The sequence below is a fragment of the Pinus tabuliformis genome, chromosome 4_2 (genome assembly GCF_031772625.1).
Source record: "Pinus tabuliformis cultivar Carrire ecotype Pingquan chromosome 4_2, CPIR1, whole genome shotgun sequence".
Taxonomy (NCBI): Eukaryota; Viridiplantae; Streptophyta; class Pinopsida; order Pinales; family Pinaceae; genus Pinus; species Pinus tabuliformis.
In genome coordinates, this window is record NC_142304.1 from 828,969,783 (window position 1) to 828,994,578 (window position 24,796).

The 24,796-nt window shown below is 32.1% G+C and overlaps 1 non-coding gene and 1 pseudogene across 1 annotated transcript; one reads left to right on the forward strand and one right to left on the reverse strand.

The window, feature by feature from the left end:
- Positions 1-575: 575 nt before the first annotated feature.
- LOC149172231 (U6 spliceosomal RNA) lies at positions 576-675 on the reverse strand. Its single transcript, XR_016259930.1, has one exon. It is a non-coding gene; the product is annotated as a U6 spliceosomal RNA (small nuclear RNA).
- Positions 676-18,142: 17,467 nt separating this feature from the next.
- LOC149172232 (putative phosphoinositide phosphatase SAC9) lies at positions 18,143-19,455 on the forward strand (annotated as a pseudogene).
- Positions 19,456-24,796: the final 5,341 nt, after the last annotated feature.

Below are 24,796 nucleotides of genomic sequence, written 5' to 3' on the forward strand. Positions count from 1 at the left end.
ACATATCTTCAGATATTAACCAGCCCTGGCTTCCTCTGATCATCTTCTTTCTTTTTTATTCCCAGATTGATCTTAAAAACAATAAACTTTCATATATATATATAAAACTAACCGATATTTATTTACTTATATATATGAAAAACCAACTAAAAATTAATGGATTTAAAATACAATTTCTTAAATAAAATCGCTTTGAATAAAGATGTTCAAAATTCAAAATATTTTATTATATAAACAAATAACTTAAAAAAACTATTAATAATGAATATTATTATTTTATAAAATAATTAATTATTTTTAAAAATAAATTTACTATATCTTAAAAAAGATTTATTATTTTTAAACATACTTTTATTATTATACATATATAATAATTATTTAGAATTTTATTATTTTTTTGTCGAAGATATTCATAACTTGCGAAAACAATTTATTATTGTAAAACTCTTAATTTCGAAGCGTCTAGACCTTCCTGAGCCATAACAGGTTAAATTTTAAATGTCTCATCTTATTTCTCACTAAAATTTTAAACATAAATGACCCCCCTTCGGAGAAAAAAAAATTCGTGTGCGTTTAAAACTTTGGACCATTTCTCCATTTGTGTGTCATCCTTCGCAGGGCCATGATAATCTTCTCTCTATCGTGATTTCAGAAGAGACCTCCTCCAACAAAAGTTTCCAAACCAACCAGATTTAACTTAAACATATTAACCAATTTAACTCACGAAGAATTACAAGCTTGCTTTTTCAAACCAATTTTAAAAACCCAAAACATGTGAATCCAGACTTTAACAAATAAAAAAACCGAAAGTAAGAAAAAACTTACCATATTTTAGGCGATACTCTACAAAAATTAGAAAAAAAGACTATAATTTCGAAACTCGCGCTGGATGCCAAACTCCCCGAAATGTGAATGACTGCAGAGTGCATTTGAATATGAAAGAAAAGTTGCGGTTGCACAGTATAAAAATAATTATTTAATATTCTCGAATCTTAACGCTTCGTAACGCCAAGGGCTTTACAGCCAAAGTACCGACATCTGATTTAAAGCGCTTTCTTAACGCAAATCGACTTGGTAATTATCCTTAATTTTGCTATACATACAAAGCGAAAAATTCTGCACTTTTAATTTTCTCATGGAGTGTTCTTTATATTAGCCAAAGGAATTTTGTGACAGAGCTAGTCGTAGAGAGAAGGCCCTCCTCTGTACAGTGCCTTTTTACAGAGAAGTCTGAAAAATATGTTCCACCTGTGGATCAGAAATCCCACCGTACAGGTTTTCACATCTTGATCCGGAAACTCTTCATTCTCATGAAGAATCGGTGTCAGATAACAAACCCCCTTTTAAAGATTATTAGAAACCACTTCCATAATGAGAAGCAGAACTGAAAGCCCATATGCCGTTTTTACCTCGCCAAGTTGCCCCGCTAAAAGAGCGGCCGAAATTTTATTGTAGCAATTTGGTTGAGGCGTTGTGTAATTATTCTATGTTTTGGAGTTTCTGGTGGGAATAAGATAAACAATTCAATTTTCTATTAAATCTTGTTTTTCCTGTGTTTGAGATCTGGTTTTAAATGCAAAAATAGATTCAGCTTCTGAAACCCTTCAGAGGCCCTAGGATTTGATATTTTGTAGGATTTGATCTTCATCTACTGTTCAGCTTTCTCCAACTTCAGACATTTTTGCAGGTACCAATGTCAATGATCAGTGTCATTAGTTTGGGTACTTTTCCACATATAGAATTTTCAGTCATAGCCTGGTCGATTATTAATTATATCTATGAAAAAATAAATATTCTTAAAATATTAAATTAAAGGACGGAATACTATTTGGTATATATAAATTATTATTATACGTTATTAGGAATACAATATATTAAAGTATTTGTAAATAATTTCCTTAAAAGAATTCCATAAATATAATTAGTATAGAGCCAGGTTATAATATTTATGAGGTATAAATTTATTTCGTATAGAGCTAGGTTATAATATTTATGATGGCTCAATTAGTTGGGTCTGTGTTCTTGAAGTCAAGGATTCAATTCTCCTGTGGACTGGCCATTACTGATCTTCATCGCTGGGAAGCCGAAGTCGTCGAAGATGTTAATGCAAATACTGCAGAGTGCATTTCAATTGTGGTTGAAGAGTATAAACACAATTATTTACTATTCTCGAATCTTCGACCTATGAACAACTCTTTACCTCATTGACCTTTTGTGAAACATGTAGTGTACAGCCCAAGTGCAGAGACCTGATACAAAGCGATTCGTCGAGTCAATTCGACTTGGTATTTATCCTTAGATCCGTGATGCATACTTAAGTGACAAGTTATTAAAGTACCCACCTCCAATTTTCTTATAAATTTGCTTTTGGTGATGACAGAAAGAATTTTCTGTCCGTATAGTAAAGCCCCTCTGTATAGTGCTTTTTTTCCCAAAGTAGTGTAAAATATGTTCGACCTGTTGATCAGAGATCTCAATCGTTCGTTCAGGTTTTTATAGGAAAACTTTTTTGTTCAGGTCTTTATAGGAAACTTTTTTTTCCCTTGTTAAGAATATATATATATATATTAAACCAAAGGAACTAGCAAAACGTCTGACAGACTAAAACCGCTTCTGCTTGGCTAAGAGCTCGTCTTCCTCGGACGTAAGGAAACAGGTTAACGGCCCAAGACCCAGAGGCATCTGGCAGGAGTGAAAGTCTGCTCCCTTACGGACCACCAGCGAGTTATTTCAGGTGGCGTGGTTTTCCTTGATAACAGTGATGTGTCAACTGACATTCGCGGATAGCAGCCAGAGATGGCTGTCCTCACTGTTGGTTTGACAAACTGAGTTTGATAGATTTTTCCACCTTTTGGAAAAAAAAATACGTCTGACAGATAATTAGTAATAAATTTCTGTCTTGTCTTTCTCTCTTAAACCTGGTCACAACTAAAAGCGAACAGAAAAACACTTAGCAACAAACACTCAACAGTATCCATTAAGTCTAGAATTTCTCATCATGTTATATATTTATATGAATTTAATTTAAAAATCTGTAAATTTACTTTATTATTAAAAAATGTTTTTAAATATAAATAATTTAATGTAGCATGTTTTTTTCTCTGATGCTATCATTTAAAAAATTTGTACTATTTTTTAATATATTCTTATCTATAACCCATCATGAAAAGAACTCGTTAAATACATGGAAAAAGTTTTATAAGTTTTTGAAAACAATCGATTATATAAATATACTTTTGAGAATAAAATATTATTTTAATAAAAGAAGTGAGATGTAAACCAAAATGAAATGGACAACCGTGAGTGCAACAAGCAAGAAATCAACCTCCATCGGATCATGAAATCATTACAATTGATGACTTTCCTGATAGAGCTCAAGAATAAAAGGGCTATGATCTCATTATCAAACATAATATTCAACAAAGTAAGTTGGTTCAACAGCATGTGTAACTCATTTAGATATTCATCTCCACATCAAAAACAATTTATAAACTGTTGTCTTGTTCATGTAATCATGAAGCTTTTTCTATAAAAGATTCAATGGTTTTTTTTGTGAAACATGAAAATATATCATGTCTACCAAATATTATTGAACAGTAACAATTTTTTTTTCATCTAAGTTATCTCAATATTCATCAATCATTGATGAAGGTTTCTTATATTTTTCCTTAATAAACAAATGCAAATCTTTGAGTGTGAGTATATCTTCCATCTTAAAATCTCTATTTGTAAAATTTACCCTAGTAAGCTTTTTAATGCATATCATTAACTCCATTAGCCACTTGTATATAGTGGACTTAAAAAAAATGTACTAAAAATTTAACTTTAAAAGAATTAATATGATTCAAGATGATGATGTCATCTCCAAGTTAAATATTTCCAGGGAAAAAGAATAAAACTATTTTTTTTCGGTTGTATTTTTTACTTATCTCCTTATATGGTTTACTCAAATTTCAAGTTTAGACACTAATTAGATGCAGAATTAAATTCTACATCCAACAAGTACCTAGTTTGCATACTTTTGGGTAGACCCACACCGAAAAAATTGAAAATACATGGAAACAATGATGATTTCAATTTTTTTTAATGTGGGTGGATGTGGAATTTAATTTCGCATCAAATGCAAATTTGAACTTGAAATTTGAGTAAAATTACAAAGAGATAAACTCAAATTACAATAAAATGGTAGCTTTCTTTAATTTTATTTAAAAATTCATTTTTTATGTTATTATTTTATTATTTTCTTTAGAAAGTTCATTTTAGATCTTAAAATTCTCCTAATAAATCAATAATTTAACAACAATAATAACTTATATATATCTTATCAATACAATGTATTCAACATAAATAAAAATAACAAACACAATCAAAAGAAAGCAATACAAATTTTATCTGAAAAAACCCAACAATATATTGGAAAAATCTATAAAGAAAAATCAACTTTTTTATTACGAGCAGAAATTACGTAAACTCCCAATAACTTCACACAATAGATGAATTCAACCTTATTTACCAAAAAAAAATCTCCATTATTTAATAAAAATATTACACAATAAAAATATTATTTTATATATTTGGACTCACACATATAACATAGTGTTTGTATGTCAATAGTTTAACTATTGAAGTGGAAATTTTATATATATATATGATGATAATGATATATTTGAATGTTTAAATTTATTTAAATTAAGGTTTTTTAAAATTAGAAATTTTTTTTAATATATATTTTTTAATTTTTTTAAAATAATAAAAATGATAATAATGATATATTTGAATGTTTAAATTCATTTAAATTAAGGTTTTAAATGTTTTTTAAAATTATTTTATATATTTAAAAATTATGTTACATAATCAAAAAATAATATTATTATTGAAAATTTATTTATTACGAGAAGAGATAGAAGATATTGAAATCCAATTTGCGAGACAAAATTACCTTACTTGAGATAAGGGAAGTTTAAAATGTAGATATTGATATAGTCTAACAAATGGTTTTTTTCTGGAATTTTAAAATACAATTTTGAATATAATTATGATTTCTTGTGGTTTAAAATGCAACTTTGAATGCAAGAATAGATTTAATAGGCTAAACAATCCATGAGGCATTAGAACTTTGTACAATTTTGAATATAATTATGATTTCTTGTCATTTAAAATGCAACTTTGAATGCAAATATGGATTCAACAGGCTAAACAACCCATGAGGCACTAGAAATTTGTTGATCAAACAACTTAAACCATGATTCTTAAAAATCTCTATAAATTTGGGGAAAATTTGACCAAAATGCATAGAAAATGACCATTTTATTTATTTATTAAATAAATTATAAGCTGAGAGACTCATTCTACAACCTAGTATGATGTGTAACTTTCTCAGTAGGTCATTAAAGTTGAAATTTTACTCATTAAAAAAAAAAACAAAAAACAAAAAACAAAAAACTATACAAAATATTTAAATAATGGCTGTTCATAAAAAAAAATTGCACTCCAAGAAATTGGATCCCTCTCCACTCATGTTAGATCAGTATTTAAAATAGATCTATACTAATATATAAATATTTCCAAAAGCAAAAATGGCATATGAAGATTATCTTGAAACCCAAAAAACTTTATCAAATCCTCAACCATAAATATTAATAAATAAATAACACGGATAATTAAAGTTAATTTTAATAACTCATATCAAATTTAACCAACTTCTATATATATTGTTAAACCCTGAAATGTAAATAATGTCCAAAACAAAAATTTGCATTGATAAATAAATAAAGTAAATAGATAATAATAATAAATCTATTATTTCATATGCTAAATTACATTTTTCCATTCAAATAATTAATAAATTAAAAATTCTAATTAGGCCGATAGGCCTTCCTTTGAAAGAGATTTTCGTCGTCCTTTTGTCTCTAACGTTGACACCTGGCGTTTCATATGTGTCGTGCAATTTCCAATTAATTTAGTCGTGCCATTCTCCGGATGCAATGGAAATTTCAATGGCGAGTGCTCATTATTTGTTCGAGTGGCAAATTCTGGAAATTTCTATGGCGAGTGGTGCCATTATCTGTTCGCGTGGCAATTTCAGCGAAATTTGCGTAGGATTATTATCTTGGGACACCTAAACTGTTCGTGTTGTTGGGAAGGAGGTTGGTGTAGTTGCAACTCACTAACTCTACCATGACATGCCACCCCTGATTTTGGGCCAGCAATCTAATGGCATTTGCTATAATATTGTTAGTCTTTATCAGTTTCAAGAAATGGATTCTGATGCATTCAACAGAAATAATATCTAACGCTTGGATTTGGATTAGATTATAACGCCAATGCTCAAGCAAGAATGACGAACTGGTGCAATAGTAATGTACACAGGGGTGTTGAATCTAATGTAATGGATTATGGGGTCCTGATTTGGTTACCTTTTGTGGGCTGCGAAAGAATGATATTCTTGATTTTCTGGAAAGAATTTTATGTGAAAAGGAAAAGACCTGTATTGGTGGAATCACTACTTTTATCAGATGGTGGTCATAGGTCCTCAATATGCCAACTTTCTTGTACATATCTCAAAGTGTGAATGGCTCTGCAACCAACCATATAAGAAGAGAGTTGAAATGTTTGTCCCCTTCTCTTGGATTTTCTCTTCTGGTGAATGCGGAAAGAGGGATTTGCTGCAAACCCTCACGGTTTTAGAACTCTTTACCAGGCAACCATGGAACCCTTTTTTTCCACTTCCATTTTTTTTTTCAAAAATTAAAGGTTAAATCTCTTTCACAAATGGTGGAGGATACTGCAATTAACTACAATTCGAAATGAAACTTATTGAAAAACATGTTGATTCTTTGGGTAAATATTTAGCCAAAGAACAACCAGTCCATCACCATTTCAATGCATCTTGATTCTTCAGATATTGTTTGTGATAAGGATGCAAGAACAGAAGATGCGCTAATAAAAGAGTTTACAACCAGTCCATCACCATTTCAATGCATCTTGATTCTTCAGATATTGTTTGTGATAAGGATGCAAGAACAGAAGATGCGCTAATAAAAGAGTTTTTGAATTGGATCATTTTCCGGGGAGATATGAAATTAGGTTTAAACAGGGGTTATAAAGGAATTAAATGGCTTCAAGAACTCGTCCATAGCAGGAAAATCTGGTTATTAATGTGCTTTCCTCATCAAAGCGATTGTCTATCTATCCAAATGGCTTCAACGGTTGTTGTTACTTTTTAGTTCTCCAAGCAGCGGGTGTTCTGTTTTCGTTAAACGTATAATAATATAATTGTTTTTAGTTTCCAAACATTATCTGCTACACGGTGAATATAATAATCTCCTGAAGGGCCTCTTTCCGACCAACTTTATTCGTGACATAGTAAATGTAATGTCTTGAAATAGATAATTAATTTAAAGAGTGTATATTAACTATTTTTGTTGGTTTTATTATCTTATTCATCCTGTAACATATGATATCAACTTCATATTATTGATTTGGTTTTTCCAACGGCTTATCTCTGTTATTTTATGCTTGTCTATGTTATTTTATGCTAGATTTCTTCTGGATTTGGTGGACCTTTAGACAATAGTTGACATGGAATGATAAATTATGTATTTAGTACTATTATAATAATTAACCGTCACTATATTCATTTAACTGATGATAAGCTTGTCTATATTATTTTATGCTGGATTTCTTCTGGATTTGGTGGTGGACTTTTAGACAATAGTTGACCTGGAATGGTAAATTATGTATTTAGTACTATTATAATAATTAATCGTCACTATATTCATTTAACTGATGATAAACAAATGAATATCGACTGTTTTTATTATATTGTATTTGAAATCTTACAAACATAAATTCAGTTAAAGCTCAACAATACATTTCATTTAAATGCTTATATGTGGTTATTAAACTTTTGAGAAACAGGCCAATAAACCAATATTCTAGGGCACCTTGCCATTCTAGCTTCTTTGTGCAACTTCATTTTTAAAAGTACAAGTATTTTTGTAAAAAATATTAAAAATAGAAAATAATGAATATTGGAGACCATATAAGATGTACCGTCTAAAATATTTTATATATATATAAGTACAAGTATTTTTGTAAAAAATATTAAAAATAGAAAATAATGAATGTTGGAAACCATATAAGATGTACAGTCTAAAATATATAATTCTTATATATATATATATATATTAAAATCTCAATTGTATTTTCAATTTGGGTAACGGTTAACTTTTACACAAACATATGCTTCCACAATTGTAACTCTTCTTACTTAGAGTAATTTACTAAATGACAAAACTCATGACTCCTATAGATATTGCATCAAGCAAACTTCAAATTCAATTTGGGTAATGCAACTCTCATATATGACCAAGCGGGCTTCTATGGTTCAGAATTGTTACTTTTCATAAGGCTCACTAACTAGTTTATACGGTTTTCTCAATAATTATGCTTAAAAGGCAACACCAAAGGAATTAAGAGAGCAGAACAGAAAAACACATTGTTTTCATTCAAACGTACAACTACTGAAAAACAATTTAAAAAAGGTAGAGACGCTTTAAGGCACTTAAAATCCCTCAAGAATCTCCGCTATACATATCTTGATGCACAGGATGGCCGAAGCACATTAAACATGGCAAATTATATGGTGTATGATATATTAGAGCTACAGAAACATTAATTATTTTACAATTATGTTGAATCTAGTATTAACAGAAAATCATACAGGAAAGTTTGTAATTGTTCTAGGTCCCCAGTATTTGAGAGCTGCCATATCATCAGTAGTCATACAGGAAAGTTTGTAGTTGTTCTAAGTCCCCCGTAATTGAGAGCTTCCATATCATAAGCTCTCGCAGCTTTCTCTTCTTGATCGTAGCCACCTAGGAAAAAAAAGACCAATCTCCAGCTCTGAAGCAATCCAGCAGTCACTGGTATTTGGCTGGACATGTGATGTCTGCCTTTGTAATCGGCAGATTTCATTGTTTTATAGACTTCAACTTATACCATGGAGTAGCTTCTCTTAACACTAAGAGGAAAAATAAAAGAATGACTTTCAGTTTGAAATATAAAGACGCAGTTTATTTTATGTGATTTCTTTGATATGTCATTGAGTGAAGCTTTAGTGATTATAAGTTCACACAATAATCCAAAAATTTTCATCAAATTAAATGCATACCTGGTTACTCCCTGATATTTTGATGCACCCCTTAAGCCACTACTATTTCTGCAAAATTAATCAAAGCAACTACTTATTACTTCTTAAAAAAAAATGTGAAACTCAGTGGATATTTTGATGCACCCCTTGAAAAGCCACTACTATTTCTGCAAAATTAATCAAAGCAACTGCCTATTACTTCTTTAAAAAAAATGTGAAACTCAGTGGATTAATGAAAATTTTCTCATTGAAAATATCCAAAATATATGGGACAATATATACACATGTTTTAAATAAATAAAATACATTAATAAAACCATGTACCTCCTGAGAGACGCAATATATTCTTGCCTGGTTGAGTGCTGCATCTCTTCCAGAGCCTCTTTGTATTGGCTAATCTTAAATGAAGAGAGCGAGGGACAATAGCCCTGGAAGTTGAAATGCATACACAAATGTTGGTGCAAAAGTCCAACTTTGGGAAGCATCAGATGGTTTCCTTGCACTCTGCCATCTGTTCACAATAACTTGCTAAAGCAAGACTTGATATCCCAAAGAAAGGTAATATATATTTGCATTGGCATTCAATCATCCTTATCAATGTAGAGACGTTTCATTCATTCATAATTAATTCTCAGGTTCAAAATATGTGCTCTTGAATCAAACACCTAGCAAAATCAACAAAGAAGCGACAGAAACTGCGTTCAATATTAGGGGATTTAATAGTGGGTATGGTGGTTTCAAACATGTAGGTTAATAAATAATTAGATAAGATCTTATGGCAAGTTGAATTTGAAACTTTTGAATCAAAAGGAACAAAATGCCAGCTCCATGTTACATAATAGGAATCCAGCTACTGTTTTCTGATAGTAGACAAGTATAATGCACCAAATAGCTCACAATATAGGTTGATAGAACCTCTGTGATATTTGGAGTCTACACTGCCTGTCGGCCCACCTTCTGAGCTACTATTGATATTGTACAGCTTATTAAATCTGAAATAGAGTAAAAGATATAGGAGACAAAACAGACTGGGAATGTAAGTCCTTTATACTGGAAGAGAAAAAGAGAACAGAGCAGCATGTAAACGCAGAAGAACATAAAGAAAACCACAAGACTTTCTGACTCAACATGTATTTCTTGGGGTCCAGATTCATTCACATGTATTTAAAAATGCTGACATGCTTGAACCAAAAAAGGAAGAGAATTTGAGAATTTCAAATGTTGTCCTAGTTGTTTTAGATATATTTTCTACAATAAAAAGGAAAAATCATGAATACATGGGCATGGAAGGCTTACATTGTAAGTGTGATAATACATGAATGGAGCCCCATCTTGATGTACAATGTTCTCCATCCTCCACACTTCACAAGAATTTGTTATAAATGTCCATTAACTAAGATTCCATTGCTCTCGAGGAGGAATATTTTACCAGAACATCAGCTGTGACTATTGATGGTGACTACAAAACAACAGGATGAGGAACTTAGAAAGAAGAAGAATTGAGGCAATGGCCTCTTTTCCAGTGATGATTATTAGACAAGGTTATTAACCCTACAAAATGACGATTTTCCAACTCCATAAATAAAGCATTTTCATCATTACATCAACTCAACTCTCTCAGTCTCTTTATCAATGTCAAGTGATTTTTTCTTTGCATTTTGCTTCAAAGTTCGCGTACCAAAGGTTCCAAAGAGTCTGTCAGATGAATCTCTGTATTTCTCAGAAATCATGACCACCTTTCTGTAATCCAAAGAACTATAATGCTTCTCCCTTATAACAGGATTCATGAAATTCTCTAGATGGTTGTTTAATAAAAGACTAACTAACTGCCTTGCCTCTAACAAAGAATTTTTTGGATCTATTGCACCTTCAAGCTCATCCAAGCCACTATCATGAAATTGAGTATCTGCAAAAGATTCTAGCAGTTTCAGATCAACCTTAATTCCCATAACAACGTTTGTATTGAACCGCTTAATTTGTGTAGCTTAATTACCGGCTATAACAGCCATTGGAGTTAGTATGAACTTGTATGTAAACTGGAGGCAATATCAGCAATGATCAGGCAGATTAGGTAGAATATGGTGATTTTTGTAAATTTAGGTTAAAATCATTTTTTATTTTAAAGAAAACTTAAAGCTATCTTGATTGAATGAGAGGTCTTCAAATTTAAATTTAGAAGAAACAGGTTAACCCTCTGAGATGCAGAGATATCTGGCATGCTTAAAAAACTAAGCAAAAGGAAGAGGGCGTTTAACTCAAATTTAGAAGATAGGTTAATCTTCAGACGCAGAGACATCCAGCGCGAGTAAAAATTTAAGCAACCTATGTTTCCATAGATTTATTTAAAAGAAAGAAAAATAATTTCAAAAGACTATAGCAGAAGAAGAATTTAATGTTTGTAGTCACTAGTGTTTGATACTGATTTTTCATCCTTGGTTTCATGCTTTTGTGAAATTGTCGGATTTCTTCTTACAATTGTTTTGATATTATGTTGATGCTATTAGCTACAGTTTTTTTTTTTTTTAATTGTATATGTTAGCAGAACCACAGGGTTTTGTAGTGGTGACCTTCACACAAGGAGTTTCTTAACAGTGCAACCTATTAATGACTGTTCTATGCCCCATGGGTAGTTTTCCTTGATTATGTTACTAGTAATTGCAGCTTCATTTTTCTCATTTAAAAATTTGCCTGTCATGTTGCTGCTGACTATGGCTTTGTCTAAAATTTCTGTAGTCTTCAATATTTCTTATATGACCTACCTTCATGCCTTGACTCCTTGGTTCCCTATCTAATTCATCTTAGATTAACGTGATTGAAATATTTTGTGGCTGTCTTATATGCATGTTGCTCTCTGTTTCATATGGAAGTGGGCATGTCTTTTTTAGATGTAATTGGCTTCATTGAACTCATTTGACCTGATGCTGAACCTTTCAGCAATTCTTTCTTTTTTTATGGGGTTGTCACATTTTACGGAACTATAGCTTCCACAAACTCTGCTATTAGAGTTTATGCTAGATCCTTTCTATTTCATCACAATTACGTTGTGCCTATTATTGGGTTCTTGTTCATAACTGAGTTGTATGTATTTATTAGAGAGTTAAAATTAAGAGAGGAGATAGGGGAAAGGATTCATCATTCAAATGACTTTACTCTGTATTTAATATATTTGCTTTTGTCAGTATTGTTTTCATATTATTAGAATTTACAACTAAGAACAATGTAACTTTTTAATTGGTCTTATTATTTCATTGCTCAGAAATATAGGCTATATCTGAAAAGGTTAAGTGGAGTGGCACAACAACAAAGTGGAATGAACTCTTCTTTTGGGGGAACTACAGAAGCAGGTGTTGGACCTTGGGTTTACTTGGAAGGTTGGATCTTCAAAGGCTTGCGGCAGCAGGTCAAATATCACCTCAAGCACTGGTGACGTTACCAGCTGAACTTCTTGGACAAGTGAATCCAAACAATGGGTTGGGCCTGCCAAACATTGATCGGACACTGCTTTTACAAGCAACATTTCATGGTGTAAACTCTAATCCTTTAAATAGAGGGAAATTTGGGCAACCATTGATGAACAGTCAGGGAAATTTACTTCAGGGACTCTCGAGAAGCATAGAGTTGAAGCAATTTTGCCAGCCACAGCAACATATTCCTTCCTTTGGAAATTTGGGTTTACCGACCAATGATACATCTGCGGGATTTTCTATGCTGCAACAACAACACAATACAGGTGCAGAAATTGGCAGTGTGGATTGTGGGAAATTATGGGAAATTATGGGGCTCCCAATCTATATACAATATCTTTCTTTTTTCTTCTTCCATGGTCAAGTTATGTTTTATAAAGTTTTTAAAAAAATAATTCTATAAAATTTCCGAAAAAATAAAAGTTGTTTTTGCATAATGGTAGTCTAATTGTTATGAGTTTTGGATGAAATTTTTATGGAATTTATACAATTTTACAAGTTTTTTCCACATTGAATGTATTTATATATTTAAAAACATATTTTAAATAATAATAAAAGAAGTTAAAAAAAAATCACTAAATTTAAAAAAATTAACAAGTGGAATAATTAGGTAACATTTAGAAAGTGTTAAATGTATTTTTCTTTCTAAATATGTTTTAATAATTTGTATTGTTTTTATTTTCTTAATCTTCAACTCAATAAAATGTGGACATAATAACTAGAATGTGGATTTAATAACAATTTATAATTAGAATGTGGACTTAATCACTATTTATAATTAGAATGTAGTAGACATAACAATTTATATATTTAATAATAATAATAATGGGGATATTTTTATATATGTTTAAAAATAATTTCTATGGGGATTTAATTTACCAAGCGGAGGAATAAAATCTTTCAATATGCAAACTTATTTCTGACTAAGAAAAAATTTGCACCTTAATAGATTTATTCCTCTCAACTCTTGATAGGTCTGAAGTTAGATGGATCTACGTTTGGTAGATCTGAAGTTAGACGGATATATGTTGGTTTTGAGCAACACACATTCTTTTTACACACATATTAAATATTTTTGTTATTAATATTTTTTCTTCCTTGCATATATTTAATTATTTTTATTATTAATATTATTTTATATACCAAATTCAGATTAATCATGAATTCCCTTATACCTTGAATTAGAAAGAATTTATTAATGGAATAAGAATTCTCTTACTTTTTCTCTCTTTATATGTTTGATGTTAAAATCTTTTACTCAACATGCATCTTCAAATATTTGATGTATAACCTATATTAAACTTTTCTTTATTATTATTATTATTATTATATCTTATATATCAATTCCATCTTAAAAATGAAATAAATGACACATTTGAAGAAAATATAAGAAATTTTTAAATTTAAATTACTTTATTTTATTTTATATATACATTAAAATATTGTTATTAACAATATTATTCTTAAGTTTGATTATTAGTGCATGTTTCTTTTGTCAACATATATTCCTCATGAATAATTATTGGTATATATTCAAGAGAGACAGAGACAACAAGCTAGACTTTGTTGCCTTATAGAAAAGATGTAAACACCCATGGCAAACCCTGGAAGGGAAAAGCACTAATAGGTTCTTTGAAGAAGAGGTGAGTCCTACCAAATTGTGCAGAAACTTGTGTATGGTTTTAGTAAATTGGGAAAAACTAAAACATGTTTTAGTAAATTGAGAAAATTTATAAGCATTTTTCAATGGTCTCATATTAACAATCACTAAGTATGTAAGTTTATAATTCATTTTATCATATCAAAATCTTATATACTAGATTAAAAATAATAATATATATAAAAAATCAACGGACATATTTAATAATAATTTTTTTTGAATTACTACATATAGTAAACATATATATAAATGAGAGGAATTCTACTTTAATGAAAATGCAACAATAGCATGTTAAAATTAGATATCAAATTCAAATCCCCACAAAATTTATTTATTTATTTATTGTGATGTATGAAAGGATATGTCAAATGTAGAGAACCTAAGGGGCAAGTAGAGAACTGAAGGGCTTGTTTGATATGTATAAACAAACTGTGGGACTTTCATCCTTTCAATATTTTAATTATTATTTTGATTGTATATTACCAACTTAACACAAACATAATAAACAACTTAAATCTAATACAATAATTATTATTTCAAAACACAATACAACTTTTTCAATTTAACAATTCTATCGGTCTCTCCTTACACCTTTTGGGACAATTGCTAGTATTTAAACAAAGAAATTAAATATTTAAACTTCTCCTTAATTCGACAACATATTCTAATTATTTTTAACCAAATTAAATAATCAATGACAAACTGGGCTCAAAGCCAAGCAACTATATGTACCTTTGCCGACCACATCAAAATTCGTACAGGTCACAGTGTGAGAAGTGAAGTGCGGGCCACCTGCTTCCCCTCTACCTGTGCGGGCCACTTTCTATGGAGATTCCGAAATTGAACCTCCTCAATTCGAAATCGAATTCGAATTGTCCCCTCGCCCTTGTTTTTATATGAAACCCCTGTCCCGCGAGAAGCGGCGAGGAAAGGATTATTGAACAGCCGATTAATGCCAAACCCCAAGCTCCTCAAAGGATAAAATTGATCCACGAACTGTCCCATCGCCCTTACCGCTGAACAAGTTTACTTCCTAGCGATTTTAGCCCGAAATCGATCTCTGTTTCATTGATTTCCCAACACCTCTAGGTTTATGGAAAATTCGGCCCAAAATTGGTCCTCTGTTTCATTTATTTCCCAACAGCTACAAGTTCCTGGAAAATTAAGCCCTGAATCGATTCTGTGTTTCATTTATTTCCAAAGAGGTACATATTCCTGGAAAGTTCAGCACGAAATCGACCCTCAGTTTCCGCACGCGAAAGGTATGACAGCGGTTCTTATTCTTTGCTTGGGATCCCCTGGAAATAGTATTATCGTCAAGAATTGTGAAAATATTTTCAGGTTATGAATTTTGTATTTTACAAACAAATGTGAATCTCAATAACTGTTTGTTCGTATTATGATGGTTTCAAGAAACACAACGTCAGCATCTTAATTCTGTCCTGACAAATTGTAAATTGGCTGTACTGCTTCTCTTATGTTCCTACTTGCTAGCCTGGAAGCCTATTTTATTTGGTTGGAGCATACAATTTTTAAGTAATATTGTTTAAAAGGTATAAAATAGATTCAGCTTTCTGAAAAATCGTTGGAGCAATAGATTTATGGAGATTTTATTTAAGATTCTAAAAATCAGAAAAATCAAATTTAAAACTTAATAAATTTAATTGCTTGTGAGTTTTAAATGGCTTTGTAATCTCTTTTAGATCTTTTGAAATGATTATATCATCATCTCTCTAGCCACAAATGTTGGTACGAGGAAAAAGAAGAGGAGATTTATTAAGTTAGCTGCATTCATTGTTGTGTTTAGGCTGTACGTGACAGACTTTTATGAATTTTCATTAATATGAAAGAACACGAGAATAAAAGGAAATTATAAATTCTTCTTGCAGGGACGCAGGAGTGAAGTAAACAATAATAAAGGGCTAAAACATGTATGGAGTTTCTAAATAACAATGTATTGTAATGAAAAGATGAACCTGCATTTGTGCTCTGGGAAAAAAATAAACCTGCTTTACGTTTTTTTACCTTTGGGAAAAAATGAACTGCACTTGTGCTCTGAAAAAAATGAACCTGCTCTCGTTTTTGTCTAAACCAGCTCTGCTAACCCAAACATTAAAAGCACTGGTGTCCCATTTGCAAATCTCAATGTGACATCATATAGTCATGCCTTCCTTTTCTTTCTATTTCACTGGTTGATGTATCATTTATATTATTAAGAAAAACTTTTTCGGACAGTGATGAATGCCTTTGGCGTTGGGTGGTATTCTTTTAGGGAATCCAAAATTCTAGAAATTCATTTTTAACACTTGTCCCCTAGGTGTACTCACTAGTATGTATTCATTTTAACACTTGTTCCCTAGGTGTACCCACGTTGCTCGCATGTTGTAAACAAGGTTCGTTAAAATTTCAATTTTTTGACCACAGAAAGAGTGTTTTAATAATGCACTTAATAGCGAACTTATCACAACTTAGAATTTCTCCCCCACACAAAAAGTGCTTTAATAATGCACTCAATAGCGAACTTATCCACAACCTAGAATTTCTCCATGTTAAATTGAATGCACGAAGTGAATAAAGTTTTACAATCTCCATGTTATTTGAATGCATGAAGTGAACCCAGCCTTAATAAAACTGGAGTATAAAGAATTTCTAATCTGTATGGGTAGTTTTCATTTTATATATTGAAGTTTTCCTTTTAGACATTCAAATGGAAGAATTTTGTTTTTGGTTATATCTGTATTTTATTAGTATACGAATTTTGTTTTTGGTTATATTTGTATTTTATTAGTATACATACCTTAATTTGATACTTAGTAGTTGATGCTATAATATATCTATTTTAAATACATCATTATTAGCATTTCCATGTAATGATGGATTTTTAACTTGAATTTATCATTCTTATGCTTTGCTTCGAACCATCTAAATGCTTTCTCTCATATGAGCCATAAAGTAATTTTCTTTGTTGAAACCCTACAACAATTTTATGGATTGATTTTCAGATCCAATGAACTCGTACTTTCATGGATTGATTTTCACTTTCAATGAACTCAAACTCATACAAAGTTGATGCCCTTGCTTTCACTTGGAAAATATAATTCTTACTTGTTTCAATTGTGATTCATTCTATGTAAAGAGTATGTTCCTATTATCTAGGAGTTTTTTTAGATCTAGTTGTTTCCTAGATTGGTGTGTGGTTGAGATATTCTCTCAACCAAGTGATTGTGTATCCAAGATAGTCAACCTATCTTGAGACAACACTACATGTCTTTATATGTAGCATTATTTGATTTATTCAAGTAGTGATCAATTTTTCAAATTGGTATCACTTCCCATATGGGCCTTGGCCCTTCTAGGCCAAGGGAGTTGGAGAATGAATAAATTATGTGTAAGCACGATGTTGTCTGTCCATCGTGTCATCTGTCGAATCTCGGGTGCACTTGATAGATGGTGGAAGTTGTGCATGCCTTGATGAGCCATCTGCATAAACCGTGTGATGCAGAATCATCCTTCAAGAGGATACATCAGCTCCGCGAGCATATCCTGCCACCACTGATGCCCTCGTCTGATCATACAATTTTGTTGCATGGACATGTGGTTGGTGGCATTGAGGTTTTCAACTCGGGGAACTGTGCGTATACGTTGGATGAGGTTATGGAGCACCCCAATCAACAGTTTCCTGACAGTGGGAGGTGCGGGCCTCCACCTGCCTCTAGGAGCATCGGTGACGCGGTGCCAATGATGTAGAATCCAATGGTGATTTATATGTTGGACTCGAGGTTAAGCGACGAATCCACTGAAGAAGGTTGTAGCGAGGAAGAGAGGGATCAAGCTTTCAAACAAAGTGTAAAGTGAAAAATATTCATGGTTTTACTTCGAACCTCGTCTCTTCCGGTCTGCGAGAACACTATTCGGTTTTTGGCAGAGCATCGCATGGTTAATGTGTTGGTCACCACAACAGGAGGGGTTGAAGAAGACCTAATTAAATGTCTAACACCGACCTATATTGGTGATATTTTCATTACTCGGAGCTCAGTTACGTTCAAATGGATGACATGTCTGGTGTCATGAGTTGATCCCTGTGTGTGGCGACTGTGTGGTGGCTATTGTAAAGCGTTGAGACCACTGGCGTTGCATTTTCAAAGCTTTGTTTCTAGTTGAGTAGACAAAGTGTGGGTAGTGTCTCTCTGTGAGCATTGCGTCACCATTTCCAATTATTTATGTAGCACAACTACAGAGAATTATACAAAACCTTGCATTGTCAAGCCAAATTGCATTTGAGGACACAAAATTATCAGTTATTGGCCTAGAGGATGAGGGTAATGATGGTATTGAATTTTGGAATGTAGATGGCTTCAGTAATAACTGTATTGATCCTAAGTGTGAAGTTCATGTTGAGACAGAATCGATCAAAAGCATTGATTTTAAGAGTACTACTGAAAGGTTGCATGAACTTCCAGTTGGTTCTAGATATAATAGAAGGATATGTAGATTGTGCAGAGCATGAAAGGGTAGTGTTCTACTACGTGATGGAGTGAATCCTAGTGCAAGTCAGGGTGGATCTAGTCAACAAAGTTTTGCTTACCGTTTTTTAGCTGCAAATAAAGTCCTTTGCAAAAGATGTTCTCCACAAAAAGGTTCTTGATTCTCTTCTTCATTACCGTGTCAAAGTTCTCAGTTCTTTGCATCAAATATCAAGTTTGAAGTATGAAGCTTTAAAAGCTTTACAACAGTTGGTAGGATGTAGCTCAAAATATTCTAGTACGAACCTTGGTAAAAGGGATGGGAGCCTGGAAGATCTGAAAGTGGATTGAAGACTTTGTTTAAGGGAGAGCTTTTCACTTATAGAATTTCCATACAGAGGTTTACTATTTCCGATTGAGACAACAGAAGGATAAGAACCGACAATTTCCTTGCTTACTCCTATTGGTATTGGTTCAATCGTGTAATATTGGAGGGCACCACCAAGGGCTACCAGTGTGGAATTTTTTGTTGTTCTTAAGACTACATATGTTGTATCTGGCGTTGCTTTACTTGTTAGCCCATGTGGCTATACAACATTAGACCCTCTTATTGTTCAACTGTCGTGCAGTGATCTGGTCACAGAAGAGGAACACATTCTTATAGGAAAATGGGATGTTCACTCGGCACTTGCATCCTCTTCACATTTGTATTGACCAGAGAATATAGACCAAAAAGGCAGTGCTCCACGACATGACGTTGTGTAAAATAGAATTATGTCATTGTTCAAAATTTGTAGAAATTGTTATGTCATTGATGTAATTCTCATTGAAAGAATACATTGACATTTAGTTTGGCCAACTATGGTCACACATTTTTGCCTTTGTTGGAACTGGCCATTCCGACAATAGACAAATTTATTTGCAGGAATGTTTGACTACCATATATGATGAAGACATGGCAGTGAGAATAGCACCAAAGGATAGTGGTTGGAGCTACATCAGAGATTAAATGACGATGGATAACTAATTTAAATTTTGTGTGAGCTTGTGGAATAGACTCATGATGATGATTTATTATGTGTCACATACATTTGTTAGTAAGAAAGTCTATGGTGTTTTCTGGTGGCCTTTGTAAACTATGTACCTAGTAACTCTAAGAATTAGAGTGTGTAATGCAACCCCGATGAGGCATGTGTACCCCATAAAGTTCGTGGTAATCTTAAAACCACTTTGCAGTGTAGGTTTGTGGTAAGACAGAAACCACGTGTGAGAGTGAAGTGGACAGGGATTCTTGTAGGCATGGTTTAGGGTTATCCGACAAAACCCTGGGCATGGTTTAAGGTAAGTTGATAAAACCCAGAACATGGTTATGGGTAATCCGAGAAAACCCATGATGACGATGATGGAGGGAGATTTACAGGTACATGTACAAGTATGCACCTAATGGGTCATTGAGCCATTAACACGAAGGACTTCCTAGTAGAATAGCAGTTGCAGCAGTTGACATGCATGCATTCTGGTAGATGGTTGTTTCTTTATATGGACGTCGACATATTCTGTTTTAATCATGTTTGTAAACACCAGGACCATAACTAGACTTTGCAGTTTGAGATTGAGATTGAGACAAGTAGTCATTAAGGGGGTGACTTGGAAAATATAATTCCTACTTGTCTCAGTTGTGATTCATTTTGTGTAAAGGAGTATGTTCTTATTATCTAGGAGTTGTTTTAGATCTATTTGTTTCCTATATTGGTGTGTGGTTGACATATTCTCTCAACCAAGTAATTGTGTATCCAAGATAGTCTACCTATCTTGAAACAACACTACATGTGTTCTCTCAACCAAGTGATTGTGTATCCAACATAGTCTACCTATCTTGAAACAACACTACATGTATTTATATGTAACATTATTTGATTAATTCAAGTAGTGATCAGTTTTTCAAATATTTCTCTTCATGATTATGAAAGATTTCCATTTATTTCATATTGTTGAGTGGTTAAGATATCCACTAGCTTGAACCACCTTATCATGTGAAATATATAATTCAATTAACTCCAAGTTGAAAGGTTATACTTGGGGTGGTGCCACTATCATACAAGTTTGATGTACTCCAAATTCTTAAGGGCCCAATTTAGTGAGCCTCTTAACATGAGCACTGCTTTTAAATTCATTGAAAAACTTCAAATTCTTTAAACAATACAATATTTTCTTTAATGATTTGTAAAAGCATTGTACTCTAACTCTAAACTTGCATTAGGCTAAACTTAAATTATACGTGATACCCATATCTAATGAAACTTATTACTCCCTTTTTAATGGTTACAATTTTTTATAAAAATGAAATGCAACAACTAAAACATTCAATAAGACCTCAAACATGCCAATGATGGTATTAAATCACTTTCCTTCTTTTATACATACGATTTTTTTTAAATATCTCTAAATTACAAAAAAGTGCATATAAGCAACATCATTCTACTATTAGTAAGTCTCATTCAACGGGAATAATTACCACCCAAACCAATTTAGATACCTTAATTTTCATTTATGAGGATTAATTAGAACCCAAACCAATTTAGATACCTTAATTTTTAACACAATAGATTGTCGTGAAACTTCTCTATTTGGGAATACCTTCCTATGTTTAATGTAGAAAATGTTTAGGGTGACAAAACCCATTTAGATACCAAAATTTTTAAGGCAATATATTGTTGTGAAACTTCTCTGTTTGGGAATCCCATCCTATGTTTAATGGAGAAAATTTTTGGTGGTGGCAAATGAAGATGGTAGGGGACCCAAGTAGGTAAACAAAAGTCACATCAACATGGGGGTATATCCTAATACAAGGGGCTTTTGGGAGTCACATTGGAAGAAAACTTTTAGCAAGATGGCAACACTTCCTTTTGTCAATCTCTAGAAAATTATATATCTTTGATCATGATATTTTCCACACTCTTAAATGTGTAAGAGGACAATATTGAAGATCTTTCGAGAATTATAATGTAACAACTATCAATCCCAGACTGCAACAAGAAATATTTTTGAAATTTGAACAAGAAGATAATGCAGTTCCTGTTGCGATTCACTTTGTCTTTACAGCTCACATATTTCATCAGCATAAATGTAAAAAGAAAAAACATGCAGGCCTCTGGGTGCAAAATATCAACAACAACAAAAAAATCAACTTCAACCTTCCATTTTCAGATAAACCTTCCACTAAATTCCCATTCAGATCATACAAGTCGTTATAATTGATGACATAAACCTTCCACTAAATTCCCATTCAGATCATGAAGTAATTATAATTGATGACTTAACTAATTGATGAGTGATCTTAATCCCCTATACCGATTCTTGAACCTATCATTTTTAGTGAACGGTCTAGCCAATTTCAAGAGAGACATTCAATATGGAAGTTCAAAAGCTATACCTCTAGCTATTCCAGGTTTTTTTTCAACTATGAAAGAATCTAGTGTGACTTGTGGTTTTAATCTTCCAATTGTGAGGGCATGAAGATAGAATTGAATAAACTAGGAATTTTCCATCTTGGAAATCATTTATCGAAAAAGTAAGTTAACTTTTCCAATATTCAAAAACCTATTCTTTTGCGATGATCTTCGGAGAAGTGAATTCCTTACTAGCAGGGAATTGCAATTTTGTGACCACGAAGAGTTCGAAATTGAAGCTACATGTAACATCAAAATAATGACATTTTGGATTGACCTTGCTAGAGTGAATATTTTTGTTAGGGTGAACTTGTTTCTATGAAAAAACAAATTTGATAGGTCTTGTTTTAAGCATATGGCTTTGGTGAGCTGTGGTATTAGAACTCATGGATTACAGGTAATGAAGTTTTTAAAAGTCGTAGGACTTCTCTTTTGTAATTTAACTTAATTGAATGGAAGGCTCATTGGCTAGTCCATGATGTTGGCTAGTTGACACATTTTAAGACATAGGGTAATAATAGGTTTATCGTTGACAAGTTTTTCTCTAAAGAGGATTTTCCAAAACTAAATCATGATGTGCATGGTATATATGTATTGTTGCTATGTATGTTTTTTATAATTATTTATATTGTATTTATTTTATCTCTAATATTTTGTGTACATGCACATTAACAGAAAAAATAAAGCACACTTAGCTTTAGTTAGTTTTAGTGATTGCATGTGGTGCACATGCACATTAACATAACCTAAAACACACTTAGTTTTAGTTACCTTTAGTGCTTGCATGTAGTTAAACTTAACTTAGTTTCTTATATATTGATTATTTCATCGCTAGTAAATATACAAAATTCTTTCTCTCTTCCCAATTTTCTAAATTCTTGCAAGTTTATGGAATTATTCTCTAGATAGGTTCTTACCTGTGCAGGTTTTAATAATTTATCATGGTATGAGAACTGCCAAAGGGCTAGAGAAGGTGCATAAACAATTTTTTACAGGTTTGAAGATCAAAGCATTGGAAATTGTTGGGAGATTGAAAGTGTCAAAATTTTCCACAAATTCCAAGTGTTAAATAATTAAATTGGTGAAAAAATGGAATTACCAACCTCCGTCATTCTCACTTCATACAATTACTATGAATGGACGCTGATGATTTTGCTTCATCTTAGGAGCAAAGGGTTGTACTAGAAAGTCATGGGAATTGAGACAGAACTAATTTCAGAGGATGAGAAGTTTTATTGGCTTAATAGATCCGACATGGCTTATGGAAAATTATGTCTATCTATTCTTTATGATATTCTTTATCAGATAATAGATATTGAATTGCCACATGAAATTTGGACTACCTTGAAAGGATTATATGGTGATGAAGATGATCGAGAAGAACACCATTTAGAGATAGGGAGCTCGATCTATTATAGCAGTGATGAAACCAGTGAAGAATTATTCAACAAAGAAAACAAATATGGAAGCAAAAGCATGGAACATGAAATCTTTGTAATGTGCAAACTTTACTTTAAATTTTGCACCTCAAAAGATTTGATTCTTCTAACCCTAAATTAAATCTATCTTAATTTATATAAAAACATTAAACTTTCATAAATTATCATATATTTATATTTATTTCAATTTTAGTAAAAATTTAAAAAAAATTATAATATTTTTAATATAATAAACTTCTTCTTCTTCTTCTTCTTTTAATTTAATTTGTTGTTCCTATTTCCCATAGGCAGTCCTTCACTACAAAAACTACGCCAGGAAACCAACTCAACCAGCCTTAGGTTCAAGCTGGCCCTTGAACTAGAGGGGGCTCCCTCAGTTGTTACGAGGCTTTGTTTAACGTTATTCACCTGTCACTGAACAACAACCTTTGAAGCACAATGGCCAGATTTATGGTTTCAATTGGGGGTGGTTGGCGATCAATGACAATCTCTATCTATGATTAAGGGCCTCTCTCACAGGGTCCCTTCAGAATGTATCAGCTTCCAGCCTGACAGAATGGCTTAGCTTTTCAAGGATTATGGTAGAAGAATCTAAGGAGATTACTAATAATTAAGTAGTCAGACTGACTACTTAACAACCAAGGAAATTTGGATGCATGTAGAAGATTTCTACAGCCCAATAAAACACCTTGTAGAGTATTCAAGAAGGCCAAACTGAAACCAATTCTAAGAGGAGCTATGTTGAACAAATAGTCGAATAAGCTAATCTATTTTAATGGCTATCAGAAGGCATAAAGAAAAAATCATTCAAAGATGAGTTATCTTGGACAAATAGTCTAATAAGCTAATCTCTTTCTAAAGGTTATGATTTTGTAGGGGATTTAAGAACAAATTGATACTCAATCTACACTTACCCAGACCTTCCTATAAATTCTTTGAACATGTGTAGAAATAATATATGAAACACTAGAAAAACATACTAGAAATCACAAAATTCTATCAAACTGGAGCCGGAAGGCTTTCATTAAAAATCCTATAATATAAGCTATTACAAAGTGAAGAGCCTTGGCATCAAAAGCCCACATTGTTTATTACAAATGAAATAATATATATAGACAAGATCTCTCCTAACTGTTACAATAATTATGGAATACAATCCTGAATAGT